The sequence below is a fragment of the Misgurnus anguillicaudatus genome, chromosome 21, assembly GCF_027580225.2.
Source record: "Misgurnus anguillicaudatus chromosome 21, ASM2758022v2, whole genome shotgun sequence".
NCBI classification, from domain to species: Eukaryota; Metazoa; Chordata; class Actinopteri; order Cypriniformes; family Cobitidae; genus Misgurnus; species Misgurnus anguillicaudatus.
The window spans coordinates 62,428,049-62,448,379 of NC_073357.2; the positions used below are offsets into that span (position 1 = coordinate 62,428,049).

Here is a 20,331-nt window from a genome sequence, read left to right on the forward strand (position 1 = left end):
GGGTGAAAATTATTTAAAATAGAGGGGTCTAGTGAAGGCTTCTTAAGAATCACAGATCTTTCATTATATGATGTTGAATATGATCATTTGTGGTTGCAATGAAAAACACAGTGTTTTTGTGTTTGTTTCTTTAAATTGAAAGAAAGCTTCTGTTCCCATCCCCTTATGTAAAGTAGGGTTTAGAGCGTTTACACATGTGCTTTGAACTACATCAAAACATGTGTCTCTGGCATAAGGTTTAACTACGCGCTCCTAAGGGCGGAGTCTGTGAGTGGTCATGGGTGGGGTGTAATCAGTGTGACATCACATTAATAGGGGATCCCCAACAGCCTGTTTTGTGTGACTGTTGTGGTTTAAAGGAGAGTACACAATAGATGAAGAAGAATAACAAGATGTTTCTGCACACACACTGGTGACTAATTTTCTAAAATGATTGAATGAATGAATGAATGAATAACTAAAATTATCAGAATATATAAATAATATAATATCTAAATTATGATCCGCAGATGATTGTAAGTATTCAATAAATGTTTATGACTATAAATTGAAGTCAGATTAAAATGCAACTATACATTATTTTGCACCAACAAAAGTGAGAACACCAGATCCCTTTACCACTCCATTTGTATTGCATTGTTGGGCCAAATGTCTCTTTACAATGTAATAACAGTTGCATTTATCTAATGTAAACAGTGTTTCCAACAGTGAATTCAAAAGCACACATTCATTAACCTGGCTCCGCCCTCCTACGTGCTTCCGCTTAATTTTCATTTCGCTTCAGTACTATGTCTGGGACTGTTGTGTAGAGTTTTGTTTTCTCCTGCAACAGAGGGGGGTGGCCAAGAACGATGACGTTGAGGTCGTGCGTCAGTTTGAGTTGTAGTTCAGTAATGGCAGCGGAGAAAGACGTGAGAAAAGCTATTTGTTCCGTTGTTGCAAAACTGCCGAATATACAGAAGTTAAAGCCAGAGCAAGAACAATGTTTGCTAAGTTTTGTTGGTCTGATCATTCGGACTTGTTGTTTCCGGCCAGTTTCGGCGCATGATATACGTCACGACCACACGTTAGCGGTTCAGAGTGACACTGAGCAGATACAATAGTTTTAAACTTTAACAGAGGACCCGCCTTAACGGAAGTAACGCTTTGCAATGGAGGCTCTCTGCTTACCTGATCTAAGAATTATGAATATAGACCATAGGGTTTAAGAGCTGCAGATGTTTTAGTTTGGAGTTGTCGTTTTTCAGAAAATGCTCAAAACTAGAAGTGCTGGCTAACAGGTTAAGAGAAGGTTAAGAAAAGAGTTACATGTTATAAAATAATGTAAAAAAGTATGTTATTTAGTGGAGAACTTTGCAGCAGTATTTTATTTATTCTTTTTTATTTTACATATATTTTATATATTATATTTTAATAAAAGTTTAAAAAAAAGTGTAAACAAATTGTTAAAAAAAGTTTATAGTAATAAACAACCTGCAGTTTAATCTTTGCATTTTCCCTCTTACTATACCGAAAATGAACCAAACCGTGGCTTCAAAACCGAGGTGCGCACCGAACTGTGATAACAGGAAATAATTAATTATAAAATCTGAGTATATAGTTATAAGTTTGAATATATAAATGTAAATCATGAATATATAAATATAAATTGTGAATATATAAATATAAGTCTGAATATATATAAGTCTGAATATATAAATATAAGTCTAAATATATAAATGTAAGTCTGAATGAAATGTTTTGTGTATTATCTTTGTGTGCTGTTCTGTACACCGTGGCTTTTAAGTGTTACGAAGAATAATTTAATTAATGTTTATATACGTTGCCTTTCATTACCTTAAAAAAGATAAAAACGCACCGTTTCGTCATTGTTCATTACTTGAAAGGCACTTGTGGTCACTTTATCAGAAAACACTCCCAGTCCGGGGCCCTGGGCTTAAGCAAAATAATAATAATAATAATAATATCAAGGGCTTATTTCATATTTACCTGTCTCTATCTTTCATAAACGTTTTTTATTAGGCTATAGTATACAGAATTCGGTCAAACTTATACAGCTTACATCATACATAATATATCATACATTATTATAATGTGCTTAAATTTTAAGCAAGTTTTACAACAGAAAACCATAGCCAGTTAAACGAAAACAATTAGCTATATACAAACGGCAATATGTAGTTGTAATAATGTTTTAGCCAGCTTAAAACATTAATTTTGAGAGAGAGAGAGAGAGAGAGAGAGAAAGAGAGAGATGTTAAAAACAGCACATTTATTGTTAACGGCATTTAATTCAGTGTATAAATGAATCGTCATGAAACACGTTATACAGTAGGGATTAATAAAGACAGTAAAAAAGATATCAATAGCTTTATAGTGACGTCACACGTAAAAGCGTGATCATGTGTAAAATCGTGTTTAAATAAATCATTGTTATACAGAGGCGAGTAAAAAGAACAACAACAATTTATGTCGATGCTACAATTAAATACACAGTTAAGCAAACCAAAGTGCCCTCATAAGTCTTTATTGATCTCTGGTAAGTTTGCGATAGTGATGTCATGTGAAGGGGCGGGGCCACGTGTAAAATCATCTGATGGCGTCTTGTCCGATACCTTGTTGTGCGAGACCTGATGACGTTTCAACTGATGACTTTTAGTCCAAGGCCGTTTGCCCGATGTCTGTTGTGCGAGACCATGTTTTTCTGAGAACTGATGCTTTTAAGTCTGAGGCACGATGCCATTTCATCTGATGCCTGAGTACTGACGCTGAGGTCTGAGGATGTCCTAATATGGACACCGTACTGGTTTCGACATCATGTTTGTCAGTCAAAAATTGTCAATAATGATTGAGGTGGCCAATCAAATAACAGAAGACAAGCTTTCCTGTTAACGCAACACTCTTGTTTTGTGTTACGAGAGTAACACAAAACCTTTACAAGTTTTTTGTTACTCTTGTTTTTATTAAATTTACTTGACTATGACCTTGTTAATATGTACATGCAAACATATTTTGTCCTTCATCTTTGCAAAAAATAATGAAATTACGTTTTCATTTTAAATTTCAGTTTTATCAAATGCTTCAAAATCAACCTGGCAGTAAAAACTTGAATTGATACAAATAAAAGTTTTTAACAATCTAATAATAAATTTAATTACCATAATAATACATTCTTCCAGCTTTTATATGCATAAAATAAAAACATCAGGATTCATGCACTACACTGAAAGCCCCAATGTTGTTTGTACTAAAAAAGTCATGTAATCATGGCTAAAATTGTGCATTTTGGATTAATAACGTAACAATTATATTTATTTAAACTTAACAAAATGCAAGTGCAATGGACTTAAAATTATCAGTACAAAAGTCACAAGGTTTACCCATAAGCCTTTGCTACTGAGCATTTTTTAAACTCTTGGTTAAAAACAACAACAACTGGAACATATAAACTATTTCTTTTTGAGAGTTTCAATTGATCAGTGTTTCCCTGTTCAACTCATTGTATTTCTCTTTACTATTATTAGATCAGGTCTCCACACCCTTCTGTCAGTTAAGAGGTTGATCAATCGTTGCTAGAGAAGAGCACAAGCAGAGGACATGAGACGAAGGTTTAGATGATAAAATAGAACAAAGTTTTATTGATGGACTGCTCCAGTTGCATATGTCTCAATGTTCAAACCTTATTCAACCTCGTCTAGCCAGCATGAATTCAACACGCACTGTTATACCAAAACTTAATAGCAACATCCCACAAACCTTGAGCTTTCATAAACATTCTTTACAGAGATACAGGACAGCTCATGACACTTCACAAATGACTGAACAACAATGAAATCAATAAGACATATGAAATATAGAAATATAACGAATGCATGATTGAATGAATAATATAATAAAATATAGAAATATAATGAATAAATGAATAATATAATAAAATATCAAAATATGGGAAATGAATGAATAACATAATCAAATATAGAAATATAATGAATGAATAAGTAAATGAACAGAAAATATAAATAAATAAACAATAATGTAATAATGAAATTGATAATGATAAAATAATATTAAATAATCAAATAAACAATTATATGGATAGCTAATGATTATAAAATGATTATGGTGATTATGTAAATAAATGATTAGGAATAAAACAAACAAACAAACAAACAAAAACACAATAATAAAAACATTCTGCACGTGAGAATCTAAGGAAGGATCCTTTAATATAATGAAGAGATTAAACTTTTAAAAGGACTAACTCCTTCCTATCTTGTTGATATGGCTAACAGGGTATTTTAAAATAGATTCTTTGTTTGATAACACTTGGACAGACTCTAAGATATATCAGTGATCAAACAACATTGCTGTTTAATCTTTATTAATTTTGTTTAATGTAAATCACCAGACAACATAAACACCAGTCTACATGACCACCACGTGAAGTGAACTTAAATATTACATTTTTATAAGACCCATTACTCATTTAATTGAGTTCAGTCAACTTATTGGGGTTTTAAGCTGTCATAGCTTAGAATGCAAATGTAGTCAGAGCTCTGAGAAAATCACTTTGTTACTTTTGTCCCGCATTACTTTTGACCCGCTCTTCCCTATATTAAGTCTAGACTTAAATGCATGTTTGAATAAACTACCTAAAGGTCCTAATATATCAAAAGCCTAGTCTAACTAAAAGGGGGTGTTGTGCCCTCATGAGCTCAGTAAAGGTAAAGAACTGATGAATGTGTTTGGTTCAGGTGAAGGGCGGAGTCTCATACACGCTCCTCTTCTGCCAATGTAATCTAACATCATTTATCATCACTGTTTTTGTCCAGATTTCTAAAACTGATCATTTATTGGTTGGCTGTTGAAGGTGTTGAGTAGAGCTGCTGTGATCTGTGCGAGACTGTGGGTGGGATGGCTGAGGAAAAATAGAAAGTAAAATATATTATTGTGGACCTCTGCTTATAGCAAAAGGTAAAATGAACTGAATTTGACTGAAATCATTTACCTCAAGTTCTTTATAAATCAATTGTGTATATTTGTGCAACAGTTCACATGTTCATGTTTAACTGAGACGACTATATGCAGTGTTATCTCTCTTCTATCATACACATGTTAAGATGAGAACTGTCACACCTGACACAAGCAACGTATCAATCATATTTACTCTTTCATTTTTTTAATTAATTATCTAATAAAAAACTGCAAAGCCCAAAACAGTAATAAAATTAATGATTTTGTTAAAATAATAGGAGAGAATGTGGTGGACATCTTGTGGTCCTGTATGAGCTCAGCAGTTCTCTTACTTCAACAATGACATTGCTTTTATGATATAAAATATATTTTGTTATATCATTTGATTAAATACAATGAAGTGACTGTAACTTGTTGAACAGAAAATATTTAGACAAACTTTTTATCAAACATACAGAAGCAATAATGACTGTGACAGCAAACTAGTGAATATAAAATAAACATACCTTTATATACAGTCAGTCTTTTTCAGGGTGATTTAACATTGACCTGTAAATGAAACACATGGATTCAATAAATCACAGTATTTTATATATTTCATACTGGATACAATTATAAAAATAAGTATTTTGTTTGACTGTATGATTCCATAAACACAAAGATTGCTTTGCACAAAAGTTTTTGAGGTGGATGTTTTAAGAACCTTAAAAATTTCTTTGTTTCTTCTGTGGCATCACGGTGCAGACTTGCGATTTACTTAAAGGTATAGCGGAAGATTTCCGTTTTCTGGGTGGATCATCAAGGCTATTGGTCATCCCAGATGTCAATCATTCTCATTATATGTTGACGTATAACCATTGTACGTGCTCGCCTCTAGGTTCGCTTGCTGCACATGCGCACTTTCACGTGTATGTGTGTTGTGCTACGGTTTCAACCATTCATTGAAGCTCGCGTTCTCGCTGTGTTTTTTTTTTAAATGTCTGAGGGTTGCAAGAGAAAAAGTGTCTACGAATTGTATGACAAGAAAGAAGAGAAAGGACTATAAAGAAAGAAACAAGACCAGAAGGTTTATGGGAGACTATTTCACACGCTGGCGTGAGCTAAAAGGACAGGTTGGGCTTCCCACGCAAAGTTTCTACAGGAAAGGTACATTTTGTCATGCTATTTGGAGAAATCCATTTAAAATCACTGCTAGTAAAAGTTGATGTAAGCTATGATTAGCGATGCTAGCCCTGGAACAAGTCACGAACTGCACAGACACGGTAAACATGCCGACAGAAACTTGTAAACAGAGCGAAGAGAAGAACTACGCTCCTGCATGCTCTCTCTCTGTCTCGTGCACGCGTTTAACAGGCGTTCCCTCTCGGGAGTGTTGCGTGTGCATTTTTTAAAAAATATCGAGGGGCGGTTCTTTTAAATAATTCGGGAAAATCTTCCGCTATACCTTTAATGTTTTTATTGATTACATATTTGTACTTTTAAAGATTTTACAGATATATGTCATTTATAATTTAAATTAACAAAACCTGCATTATTGAGAACATAACCATACATACCAACTTTTGCTTTTGTTTATAGACATCTGCGGTTTTCTTAAAGCTGACTTTTAATTTACTTTACATTAGATTAAGCTAAAGTCCATTAGCTACACAGTGACAGATGCAGAAATATAGGCTTTAATATATAATTGCATATTTGTGTTATACAATTATAATTTATAACAATAGTATTTTAATAAATTTAATCGATAAATTAGTCGATATAAAAAATAGTTGTTAGTGGCAGCCCTACTTCAGAACAACTCTGGGACCATTCTTGACTGGCCCAGTCAGAGCCCTGACCTAAACCCTATTGAGCTTCTCTGTAGACACCTGAAATGGCTGTTCAACTATTCAACCTGAGGGTACAGGAAAGGATCTGCAAGGAAGAATCGCAGAGGATCCCCAAATCCAGGTGTGAATAACTTGTTGCATCATTCTCAAGAAGACTCATTGCTGTACTAGCTCAAAAGGGTGCTTCTACTCAATACTGAGCAAAAGGTCTGAATACTTATGACCATGTGATACTTCAGTTTATCTTTTTTAATAAATTTGCAAACATTTCTACATGTATGTTTTTTCTGTCAAGATGGGGTGCTGAGTGTACATTAATGAGACATATAATGAATTTTTGGATTTTAGCAAATGGCTGCAATGAAACAAAGAGTTAAAAATTTAAAGGGGTCTGAATACTTTTTGTACCCACTGTATATAAGCATTTAAAATGTATGTTTATATTTTTTAGTAAGGCATGTTTGTTAAAACTAGTTATTTTTCCTAATTAAACTAAGGCCAAGTCCTGGTTTAAGGTAATCCCTGTCCGGAAAACCACCCCTAAAGGTATAGTGGAAGAATTTCCAGAATTTTAGAAAAGAACCACCCTCTCTGCTTTAAAAAAAAAAAATGCAATTGCACAATTGAAATATTCTCCCAAAAACACTCTGGTCTTGTTTCTTTCTTCAGAGGCCTTTCTCTTCTTGTCAAACAATTTTTCTCTCGCGACCCTCAGACATTTTGAAATAAAAAACACAGTGAGAATGCGAGCTTCAATGAATGGCTGAAGCCGTAGCCCACCAAACATATACACCTCAAAGTGCACATGTGCAGAAAGCGAACCTAGGGACAAGCACGTACGACGGCCTAATGTAAACATATCACCAGAATGATTGACAACTAGGATGACCAATAGTCTTGTTAATCCACCCGGAAAAAGAAAATCCTCCGCTATACTTTTAAAAGCTGATCAGTGTTAAATGTCATAATTCTGTATTGTAAGGTAAACAATTTAATGTAAATCGTTTTAAAATGACTATATACTTGCCTGTGTTCCGTTGTTTCACTTTTTCTTTATAGGGGCGTTGTTTCCAGGACCGTTTAAAATCAGAGATGTATAATGACAGAGCAGACTCCAGCTAACATTCATCAATACACATATTAATTTATTCACATTTAACACACTTACAGTATCACATCTCTCTTTTAATAACACATTTATTGGTAACACTTTATATTACGACCCGCAAAGTACCGCATAATTAAACCGAATTTACTGCGTACCTATTTGTAACAACAGGGTACCCCTACAGTACGTACTTGTAGGTATAAGGGAAAGATATTTTAAGTTTGGGCTAATAAGGGGGTAAGAATATGAAGAATTATAAATTATTTATAAGTATTTTATAACTACAGCTATTGTAATATTACGTGGTATGTATGACTTAGTGAAGTCTATGGGAAAATTATGTATTCATTTTTTATGATTTTTTTTCTGAATGTTGTATACGGTCGATGTCTATGAGCCACATTGGCAAATAAATTTAACACCACATCACTTTTATTTTAGTAGCCTATATTAGGCTACTTGCTTTTAATAACAAAAGTCCAGCTGATTTAATGTGAAAATATGAAAATGTAACATTTTAAAAGCAAAATTTATACTGAAGATTATTATGACATGAATTGCAATTAACATAAAAAGTTAGATAAATTGTAATTGTAAATAACAACTGAAACATTTATATTACATCTTTCTAATTACCTTATTGTTTAAAATCATTTTGCTTGTTTTGAACTAAGTCAAAACTGACTTTAAATAATAGAGCTGTTATTTGAAATTATAAACGAATATCTGATTATTTATTAATTTAGATGAAGATTAATGAGAAAGTTTTTTTAAACAATTCGTTCTGTTCGCGCAAACGCTGTAGGCTATGGACATATTTAATAATGAGCTTAACAAGTTTGTTGTAATGCTTAATATGCTTTCGTAAATTCTTTCCAAAACAGATGTTTTTTGTTTTTTTACTATTCTGTCAGTGCAGGTACTTGCGTGTCTGTGCGTTGCGTTTCGGATCTGTCAGTCAGCGCGAGTCTTGTTGATCTTAATAACTTTTTAACATAAATCAGTCCCGAACTTTATCTCTGTTAATAACTATTTAAACATCAAGCAAGTCCTGCATTTTATTTTCAAATTCCTGCATGTTTTTAAACCGAAACCAAGATGTCAGACATGACACGCATCTTAGTATTAATCATTTCACTCTCAGAAAACGTATTAGATGTTTAATTAATAGAGTACTTGAAAACATCCCACTCATTTAGACAGAATGGGTCATATATGTAATGTGCTGAAAGACACAATAAACGCTTAAAGCGCTCTCAAATTCAACGCACATAGGCACAAGCTGTATGAGGCTTTGAAAATGAGAAGTTTGTTTTCCATGGCTATTATTAATGAGAATCAAGTTATTTGTCTTTTTGATTAAAAAAATGTAATATTATTTTTAATAAATATTTACAGTTATTTAACTTATAATTATAATAAAAGCAAAAATTCATTTAAAATTGTAAAACAAATTTAATGCTAACTTTACTTACAAATTCAGAAAATATTTTTACAGTGAATAAATAAAACGACATGAAGGAAGTTAATTCCAAAATGTAATTATTGCACATGGTTAAGCTGCTAGTTTTTTTATGTTTATAAAGAATATGGCATGCAGTTGCCTCAAAGTTATAAAACATTAAAATGCAGCATTTTATCAAGGGTTTCTGGTCTTGTGTACTTAAATAAAATTAAATAAACTAAAAGGGTAATTTTTAACAGTTGGATTAAAAGACGTTTGATATTAGCAGCGTTTTAAAACTAATTCCAAAACATCTCGCGTTTCTAAATAAGGGACGCGCAGAAAATGTCATTCATGTAATTTTATAGATTACACTCATTCACTTCACACACATATTATACGTGCTTTAAGGGCTTTATAATTTAGCTGTTCCAGTAAACACGTTATGATGTCTGGCCGAATATTTTTTCTGTTATTCGGATGAATTCGTTATTCGTTTTAAAGCCATTATCCGTGCCCTTGCGAATAACGTATTCTGCTTCGGGCACATCCCAAATATATATATTTATTTATTTATGTTTGACGAATGTTTATCAGTACATTACTTTTTGGTTTCTTCAACTTTAAAGATGAATATTCTCCTTTAGAGATGGGCAATTTTTTGCAATAGCACATTATATTCAAAATTTTGAGCTCATAAAAAAGATTTTTCGCTTATTTAAATGACATGTTCATGTTTTTATGCACGTTTAGATTTGGTGCAATTTCCCAAAGGCTTATAATTAGGAAATACACACAACACACTTAACTTATATTTTCTTATATTTCTACTTATATTCCTACTGTTCAGTAATGCAGAAAAGCGCAACACAACCATGTAAAAGCTATTAAACGTTCAGATGCAAAAATGAACTAAATGTAAAATTAGATAAATTAGTTAATGATATTGCGTAAATGGGCTCGGTCTCTTCAAAGGTCTTCGCGAGTTATTTTGTTATAAGACAGTTATCATATATCACGTCTCTTCTACTGTAAGTACACGGAAAAAAATAAGACAAATGATGCGCGTTTGAGTCGAAATTTTATGAAGAATATGTCACTGTTTATGTAACTGGCAAAGAAAACTTCGCCAACGAAAGGTTTGCCAAAAAAGCCTGCATTTGTATGGCATCAAAGAGTATCTCCTAAACACAGAAAATCTGTGTCATGTTACTTCAATATCATAGAGTATACGCTCAGCATGAAGTTAAGCACACAAATTGTCGTCAGTATGGCCTACATGAAACACGACTGCCATCTACAGGTTTTTGTATTTCCTGCATCCCCCACCGAACCCACCTTCTGCGGGATCTCGCAGAATTTCGGAAGTCCTCGCGGCATTCTGCTCTCAGAGACGCGCATTTTTAAGGGCCACATCTGTATAAGAGTTACCTGGTAACTCCTGTATACATATACAGATCAAAGAGGTACAAGTTGCTATTATTTTGTACTTGCCTTAAAACACAGACGATCAAAATAAAGCAGCTGCTCTTTTGCTATTACACAGCACAGTCTATACCGAAATAAAAGTGATGTGCTGTTATATGTTGGGCTCATAGACATCGACTGTATACAATACACTTTCATCAGGTAAGTAGCAAATATGAAAAAAACTGTAACAAAAAAATTAATAGACCATAATACCCATAGACGCAAGTCATACATACCACGTAATATTACAATAGGTACGCTGTAGTTATGAAATACTTAGAGAATAAATCATTTATAATTTTCCATATATCCTATCTATTATTTCAAACTTAAAATATTGTTCCCTTATACCTACAAGTACGTACTGTAGAGGTACTCTGTTGTTACAAATAGATACGCTGTGAATTCGGTTTACATAAGCGGTACATTGCGGGTCCTAATATAAAGTGTTACCCATTTATTTTTTTGTATTTGAAGACCTTCTCACTGTTTTTCTAACCTGAGAGAGGATTTTGTCGCTCAGAGCCGCTGCATCAACACTGGAGAGCAATTTTAGTCTCAAAATTTCTCTTTTTTTAAAAACACCTAAAACACAACAAACACAAACTCAACAAGTATATACATATTCAAGCAAAACTTTACAAGAGAGCAAAACAAACAAATGAAAATCAGACCATTTATGGAAAATCTCATTAAAAAAACTTCCATCTAACTGTAGAGAATTATGTATCAGAAATTACGTTTTGCATAGACCTCCATCTCACACACAGTGACATGACCAGGTCCAGGTAGGAACACATTCACATAACGTCCCTCCATTCCATCACATGAATAACTGACGGTACTGGTACTGCCAGTAAGATCAGGTATTACAGCACATCTAGACAAAGAGAAAATCAATCAATCTCTGGAAGTCTTTAAATAGTATGCATTAAGTAAGCAATAATGTACGAGAAGTTGTGCTGTATTGTGAATAAGTATTGTTACTTATTCACGATACAGTACTTGCTTCGAGTACCTTATTGCTTTTAAAAAATGGTAAGCCACAAAAGAGAAAGATCCGCACACCAAAAAGCTCAATAATCAATGTGTCACGTGATTACACCACACACATATAACACAATTCATTCAATACGCACAATATTCATCATTTAAAATATACAACATTCAAATTTACATATCCATAGACACATACAATACCATTAAAAATACACATATATAAATCTACATCTAGGATAGGGGAGAGCGGGGTAAGTTGTCACACGGGTAAGTTGTCACACTGTTAATAACTCCAACACTAGAGGCTCTATCTCCACAATCAAATAGCCACTTTATGTGACTTCTTCTTCTATAGTGAACTTCCTGTTCACATGTGGTCAAGATCACTGTAATCTGAGGTTAGCACAATTTTCTTATTTTTCTGCTTAAAAAGTAAAAAAAAATCACTTTACATTTTATGCAATACAACTTTGTTAGGTGTGAATGTTTAAAATGATTATTTTGCACAAAATAGAGGAGACCGTAAAGTGTCTTTTGATACTTTAGCTAAAGTGATATGATGAGCTAAACTTGAGATTTAGACAACATTAGCACACAAGTAAGTATGGGGCAAGTTGTCTCAATGACTTTGGGGCAAGTCGTCACATCTGACAACTTGCCCCTGTACAAACAAACACATCGAACATGCTCAGAAAACATGATATAGAAAAGAATAAGCCTCAATCTAGCAAAAAGCTGTTTCAAACGAAAGGGAAGCAGAAATCTGGACCTATGAAAAACAAGGCAGCTAAAAGAAGAAAAATCATGCAAGAGTCATCATCAGATGATGAAGAGTGCTTCTGCCTCGTCTGTGTAGAGCCATTTTCAAAGAGTCGTCCAAAGGAGACCTGGGTAAAATGTGTAAAATGCAACAATTGGGCCCATGATGCTTGCACCTCAGGCCAGGCAATTTATGTGTGTCAGAATTGTGATTCTGGAGATGAGTCCTATTAGTCATACAGGGCATCTGTTTTGTTCAGAGGTTAAACATGTTAAGTTAAGCAAGTTATCTGCAGCGTTCCATTCAGTTATCTGGTTTTATGTGAAAGCCATAGAACATTTGAACCAAAGTTCAAAGTAAAGTGGTCTTGCCACTTAATTGAAATGTGCATTATTTGGATTGAAATAATTGTTTTTCCAGATTCTCCAGGCACGGATGTTTATATTTCCAGTTTGGTTTGAGTTTAAAAATTAAAATCAATATTCACAATTAAGTAGTTGTGTTCTTATTTTTAGATAATCTAGTGTGACAACTTACCCGCCCTAGTGTGACAACTTACCCTCCGATGGGGCAAATTGTCACAAGTGCACAGTCACTATTCAACAGTCTACAACTCTGTAATGAGATAAGATATAAAGATGTTATGAATACAACATATGTGCCCAAGACTTCCTTCTTTCATTTGGTATGAGATTTATACCATTTTGATGTATGGTGCTCAGTAAATGTTAGACAGTGTGAAAAGTGTGACAACATACCCCGCTCTCCCCTATATTGCACCACGCCCGTGTAAAACATAATAAATATTACTCAACGTACTAACTAAACACACTACATAATGATAAATGGACATTTTGCTTCTCACATGTATGTACATACAATCACATATCACCATATGCATTAACATCAATATCAATACATGTCTTCATCAAATTTACTACATACAAAATGGTAACCACGCAATATATAAAAAAAGGTAACAACACAATATTAAAGTAAAAAAAAATGATTAGTGCACTTTCATGAAGTTAAATCAATAAGCATTCCTTCCAATAGAAAAAAATAGTCCCTGTCCGTGAACAACAATGTTTCAATGTGTAATATGCATGAAAACTCAAATAAAAACAATAAACCGTTCTCAAACTGATACGTGTGGTTGCTAAGGGCGCATTGATAGATAGAACTTTTGAGTGAAGCGGTCATAGCCGTGTTTGATGTGAATAAATTGAGAATCAAGGATTGGAACTAACCAATTTATAAAGTCACAATATGCAATTTTTGGCTGCCAGATGTCACAATTAAACAATAACGAAGACGTAGCTTGAAGAAGTTGTGTATAGGGGTGTGCCGTGGAGTCAGTATTTGTATCTGTATCAATCACAAAATTATTTGTTTTATATTCTGATGAAACCAGAAGTGGGTGGGGCTTCAATGAAATTTAGATGAAATTTAGTATTTAATATTATATTTCAAAAACAAATGTCTTATAATTAATAAGACATATAAATTGATTCTTCTTGTTACTAATATGCATGGACATATTGTATTGTAACACATTAAAATAACAAACTTGAGAATGCTGTACATCACCTTAAAACATTTATTGTGTCTGTAAGCACAGTTAGCATATGTGAACCATAAAAAGGATCTTTATTTCTACGTTTTCGGGCGAGTGAGCAACCTCGTTATATAGACATACACAGAATTACAGTTTAAAAATATATGTTTTACAAAAGCAAATTTTAACTGATTCTCTGCCATCCTTTTTTTAAGTTGCCAGCTAGTATTTTTTGTGAAATGCCTTCCAGGAAAATTTTCTTCTATAAATATATAAACATAGTATATCAAATGAAATAACAGACCATCTGCTTTCAAACAAACAAACAAAACTGGAAAAAATTGTTCTTCCTATCTTCATTTGTTCTCTTTTTATAACATCTCTAATATGAGTAGGTGTCTTCAAAAATATAAAATTTTGAGCAAAAAGCTCAATACACATATTTCAAATGAGGTTATTCACATGAAATGTTCAATTCAATTTATATAGCGCTTTTCACAATTGTTAATTGTTTCAAAGCAGCTTTACTTTAAGAGATGTAGGAAAAGCATAGAAAAGCAAGCGTAGTAGTAATGTAAAGTATACAGTAAAGCAGTAAGTTAAGCCGAAGATGGCGGACTCTCCGGGGGACGAAAAAAACCCCTAGGAGAAAAACCCTCCTGGCTAGTCCTGGGGGAAACTCCTTGAAGGAGAAAAAACCCTGAGAGAGATACATATAAATGTATATACCGTAAAACTTCAAATAATAGCCGAGTCCCAAATAGATGACTGTCTCTTTTAGACGCCTGGTGTGACGACAGGTTTGGGTAAATAAACGCCTGTCTCAAATAAAGGCCTGGTCTGTTTTTTAGTTTCGGGTTGTATTTAATCTTCTAAAACCCGTCAGATCATCTAAGCCAGTTCTATGGTGCAGATTGCACACGCTAAAGTTTTGATTACCGGTAGATGTCACGTGACAGACGCAATCGTTATGTTACTCATCACTATGACAACACAACAAGGTTCGTCGTCAGGATTGAAGTGATGATGACAGTAGCAAAGTGGCAATCGGGAGAGTCAGGACTTTTCCCGGTGGGGCGGTAGTGTTTTGAGACCGTGGCCCGCGAGGGCCTGTCTGATAATAGCCGGGCTTTCAGTCTTTTGTCATGCGTGCACTCCCGCCACACATTGTATTTCTCATGTGGAAACACTATTTATTGTATATATAATATGCTGCAGTTCCCAAAATGTATCTGGACGCACCGCTCTCTCTATCAAGCCCGTCTCCCCTGGAGTTCTAGTCGAGCGAGCCAATCAAAAAAAAAAAGAAAGAGGCTACACAATAGCCAATCAGAAAATTGCACTGTTGTATCTGGGTAATATTTCACGCAAAAACCAATAAAAAAGCATATCCTTGTTTGCTTTGTTTATGCTGCCAATAATTTAAGACTGTTATTCTTACACAAACTAATTTGTTAAACACATTCAAATTATAAATAAAATGTAATATGTGGTAACCTTCTGCTGTCATGCTTGAACAATTAAATTAAAAGCCTGTCTCTTATAGATGCCTGTCTCTTTTAGACGCCTGGTGTGACGATAGGTTTGGGAAAATAAAAGCCCGGGCTATTATTTGAAGTTTTACAGTATATATATAGATACTATTGGGGTATGTGAACAGGTAATCGAATTAAACTGGTTCCCCCGATGGTCGTTGGTCAGGCATCGGCTGGGCATCACGTTGAAGGATGGTCAGCAGATCAGTGGTGTGATGGCCTTCACAGCAGCAAGAACTGGGTCTGTTTGTCTCATTGTCCTCGGGGTAGAGGACGAGACAGGGAGAGAAAAATAGAATCCTTTTAGCATAGGGGCTGTGCACATGTAATGCAAGTGTCATACAGTATTGTTGTTTAAATCAGCTCAGTTCCAGACAGGCTAACTATTGCGGCATAAGTATATAACCAGAGGTGTAAAGTACTTAAGTAAATGTACGTCGTTACTTTACTTATGTATTTTTTGGGCTTCTTTGTACTTGTACTGAGTATCAAAAATATAAGCAACTTTTACTCTCTACTCAATTACATTTTTGATTGGGTATTTGTACTCTTTACTCCACTACATTTGAAATGACACTTAACGTTACTCGCTACATTGTTTATTCGTCAAATAAAAATGAGACAAAAGTGTCAGAGGGTGATGATGGATAGAATCTGTGGTCGCGAGGTTAGACGCACACACACAAATGAGGGACCTCATGTGGCAATCGTATGAAGTCAAAGTACTGCGAGAGCGAATCAAATGCATATGGAGAAGTCTGGTCTCGCAGTACTTTGATGTCAAACGCTGAATGGCTTGCGTTGAGCCACCGTAGCGGGACATCTGCGTGCTGCGTATGTCATAAACTGTAGAGAAAAGTTAGCGTCTTATCTGAGAGAAGAGATAAAGCGCAAACATATGGATGCATATCAAATTTGCTTCTGTCAAGGGACCCATTGTTTAACATGTGATGCTGCAATCAAAACAAAAGTGATGCGCGATTGCAGGAGGGCCATCCCGCACCTCAAAGGCAAGCACAAATGTTTTATATACTCTGATGCTACTTTATCAGCTAACCTGAGCTGGTTGATATAACTTACTATATAAGCCTAAATAAACCAGCGATGTCCGGTACTGATTGCCTGAGTAACTTAAGTACTTTATAAGATTGATAATAAGTGTATAATTTCACTGTCCTCACATTTAATCAAGTATGCTGTTATGTATTTACTGTAAAGAGTGATGCATGACTGAAGAAATGTAGTGCACTTAATGTGAGATAATGGTGTTACGTCTACTACATGTGTTTTCAATTAATCTTTCAAATGAACAACTTCATGTTTTAATATGCAAATTTCTGTTACTGTATATTAACTGTAACAACCTACTGGACTCTAATACTGGAATTTTTGATATATTTAGATTATAACTTTTTTAGGATTTGCCTATGTAAGAGTACACAATGACACTAGACTAAGATTAAATGGGTTTAAATTCAATTTAATGTAGACTAAAATCTCATGGCATTTAGTTAAATAAAATTAGACTAAAACTAAATGAATTCAGATGACAAAAATAACTAAAACTAAATTAAATTTTAGTCAAAAGACTATGACTATGTTTAATCTTTGTTTGTTCTGCCAGGTCAAAATTTTGAGGTGTTTGATTTCTTTTCTATTTTAGGAAGTAAAACCTCATAAATAAACTTTCTTGGTTTTCACTGACCTACAATGTCTCTTTGTGTTGAGGACTAGTGCATCTTTGAGCCAACATTCAGTACGAGTAAAAATACTTAAGTACTTTTAAATTGGGATACTTTAATACTTTTACTCAAGTTTTATTTAAATTGGTGACTTGTAACTTGTAGTGGAGTAATTTTTACAGTAAGGAATCTGTACTTTTACTCAAGTATGGCTTTCAGCTACTCTTTACACCTCTGTATATAACCTAGATGAGTTATGTGAATGCTTTGTTCTAGACAACTAACTACTGCGGGATAAGTACATTTGCTGGACATTCTATGTAAATGCTTTGTTAAGGAAGAATGTCTTAAGTTTAGATTTAAATTAATCGACTGTGTCTGATCCTCGAACATTATTTGGTGAATCATTTCAGAGCTTAGGGGCTAAGTAGGAAAAGGATCTACCACCTTTAGACACTTTTGATATTCTAGGGATAATTAAGTGGCCAGAATTTTGTGATCGCAGTGTACGTGTATGATTGTATTCTGCTAGTGATTCTCTAAGATATGAGGGTGCTAGGCCATTTAAGGCTTTGTAGGTGATTAGTAGTATTTTAAATTGGCTACCAGTTAAATATTGCATACAGTGTAAAGATGTCAGAATTGGACTTATGTGGTCATACTTTTTAGATCGAGTAAGCACTCTTGCGGCAGCGTTTTGAACCAGCTGTAACTACCTGATTCGCGTGACATCCCCCTGAGTAACGAGTTACAATAGTCTATTCTAGAGGTCATAAAAGCGTAGATAAGCTTTTCTGCATCTGATGCAGACATTATAAGGCGTATTTTTTAGATATTTCTAAGATGGAAGAATGCTGTGCGGCAGACGTTGGAGATATGACTATCGAAAGATAGATTGCTGTCGAACATCACGCCTAAGTTCTTGACCGTGGAAGATGGCACCACAGTGCAGCCATCTATGGACAACTTGTAATCTGACAAAGTATGTTTGGAGCGATTTGGTTCAATAATAAGTATCTCTGTCTTATTGGAGTTTAGCATAAGAAAGTTATGTGCCATCCAGGCACTTATATCGCTAATGCAGTCTGTTAGCTTAGAGAACTGGTGGGTTTCGCTAGGAAGTGACGAGATGTAAAGCTGGGTATCATCCGCATAGCAGTGAAAACATAGCAGTTAAGTTTCCTGATAATGTCTCCTAGAGGTAACATATATAACGAGAATAGGATAGGCCCTAAAACTGATCCCTGTGGTATGCCGTATTTAACTGGGTGATATGACTCTTCCTGATTTACATAAACAAAGTGATATCGATTGGTTAGATACGATCTAATGCCTAACCACTGATGCCAACATAGTTTTCTAGTCTATTGAGTAAGATTCTGTGATCTATTGTGTCAAAGGCTGCACTAAGGTCTAGTAATATAAGGATTGAGATTTCACCATGATCGGATGTTAAAAGGAGGTCATTTGTAACTCTAAGCAGCGCTGTCTCTGCTATGGTGGGGCCTGAATCCTGATTGGAACATTTCATATGTACTATTATTTACTAATAATGTGCGTAGCTGGCTTGCCACTACTTTTTCTAATATTTTCAAAAGAAAAGGTAGATTTAAGATTGGTCTAAAGTTATTAAGATCTCCCTGGTCAAGGTTTGTTTTTTTAATGAGCGGTCTAATAACTGCTAGTTTGAAAGCTGTTGGAACCTATCCTAATTCTAGAGATGAGTTAAAGATATTTAGTACTGTGTCAGACACTACATGAAATACTTCTTTAAGTAATTTTGTGGGAACGGGGTCTAACATACAGGACGATGATTTGGATGATGTTACTAATTTAGAGAGCTCTTCTATGGTAATAGCTTTAAATGACTCAAGATGTTCGTATGGTAAACTAGTATTAAATGTACTATTGGGTAGAGTGGTGGCTGCTTGCATAGCTTCTACATTTTCCCTAATAACCATAATTTTGTTAGTAAAGAAGTTCATGAAGTCGTTACTATTGTGTTGGAGTTTACTATTGGTTTCTGTTTGTTCTTTGTTTTGAGTCAGTTTTGCAACTGTGCTAAAGAGGAATCGAGGGTTGATATGATTTTCTTTAATAAGCTTGCTGAGATAGGTAGATCTGGCAGTTTTTGTAGCCTGTCTGTAGTGTTGAACACTCTCTTTCCATGCTGAACGCCATACCTCTAATTTTGTGCTTCGGTAGTTTCGTTCCATTTTCTAGCTACTTTTTTAAGGGCTGCAGTATGATGGTCATACCATGGAGCTGGCGTTTTTTCTTTGATTATTTTTTTTCAAATGGGAGCAACGGCATCCAGCGTGCTAGATTAAACGTAGTTTAAGTTTTCTATTATAATATCCAGATCTTCACGGTTATCTGCTACATGTTTCATTTGGGACAGGTCTGGAAGAGTGCTAATAAAGCTATCTTTAGTGGTGGAAATTATTGTTCTGGCTAATCTGTAGCATGTTGTAGATTGAGCGGTCCTATCTAGAAGTATCGTGTATGACACAAGGCAATTGAAACTGCATCACTCTGGGGTGATATTTCAATGTCATTAATATTGAGTCAGAGTGACAGAATTAAGTCTAATGTGTGCTTACGAGTATGCGTGGGCTCTGACACATTTTGTTTAATACCGAGAGAATTTAGAACATCCATAAACGCACGTCCTAATGCATCTTTTGGGTTATCCACGTGGATATTAAAATCACCAACGATAAAAGCTTTATCTACGGTGACTGTAAGGTCAGACATGAAATCTGCTATTTCTTTAAGAAAATCTGTGTGGTGGCCCGGAAGCAGCTAAAAGACGGATGGGTAAGCCGATCTGTCTGTTTCCTGACCTGGGCACTCGATAGTCAGACTATATCAGAAGTAAGACTATTGGTCAGATTTCTAGAGAGTATAGCACTTCCTTCCGGGGACGGATGGAGGCCATCTCTCTTTAGCAGGTTAGGTCTCCCCCA

The 20,331-nt window shown here is 34.6% G+C and overlaps 1 long non-coding RNA gene across 1 annotated transcript; it reads right to left on the reverse strand.

Annotated features, from left to right (window-relative positions):
- Positions 1-7,714: 7,714 nt before the first annotated feature.
- On the reverse strand, positions 7,715-11,709 carry LOC141352791 (uncharacterized). The gene is made up of 3 exons (XR_012359924.1): positions 11,569-11,709; positions 11,328-11,413; positions 7,715-7,924 (listed from the first exon to the last, which is right to left on the reverse strand). It is a non-coding gene; the product is annotated as an uncharacterized lncRNA (long non-coding RNA).
- Between the last annotated feature and the right edge of the window lie 8,622 nt (positions 11,710-20,331).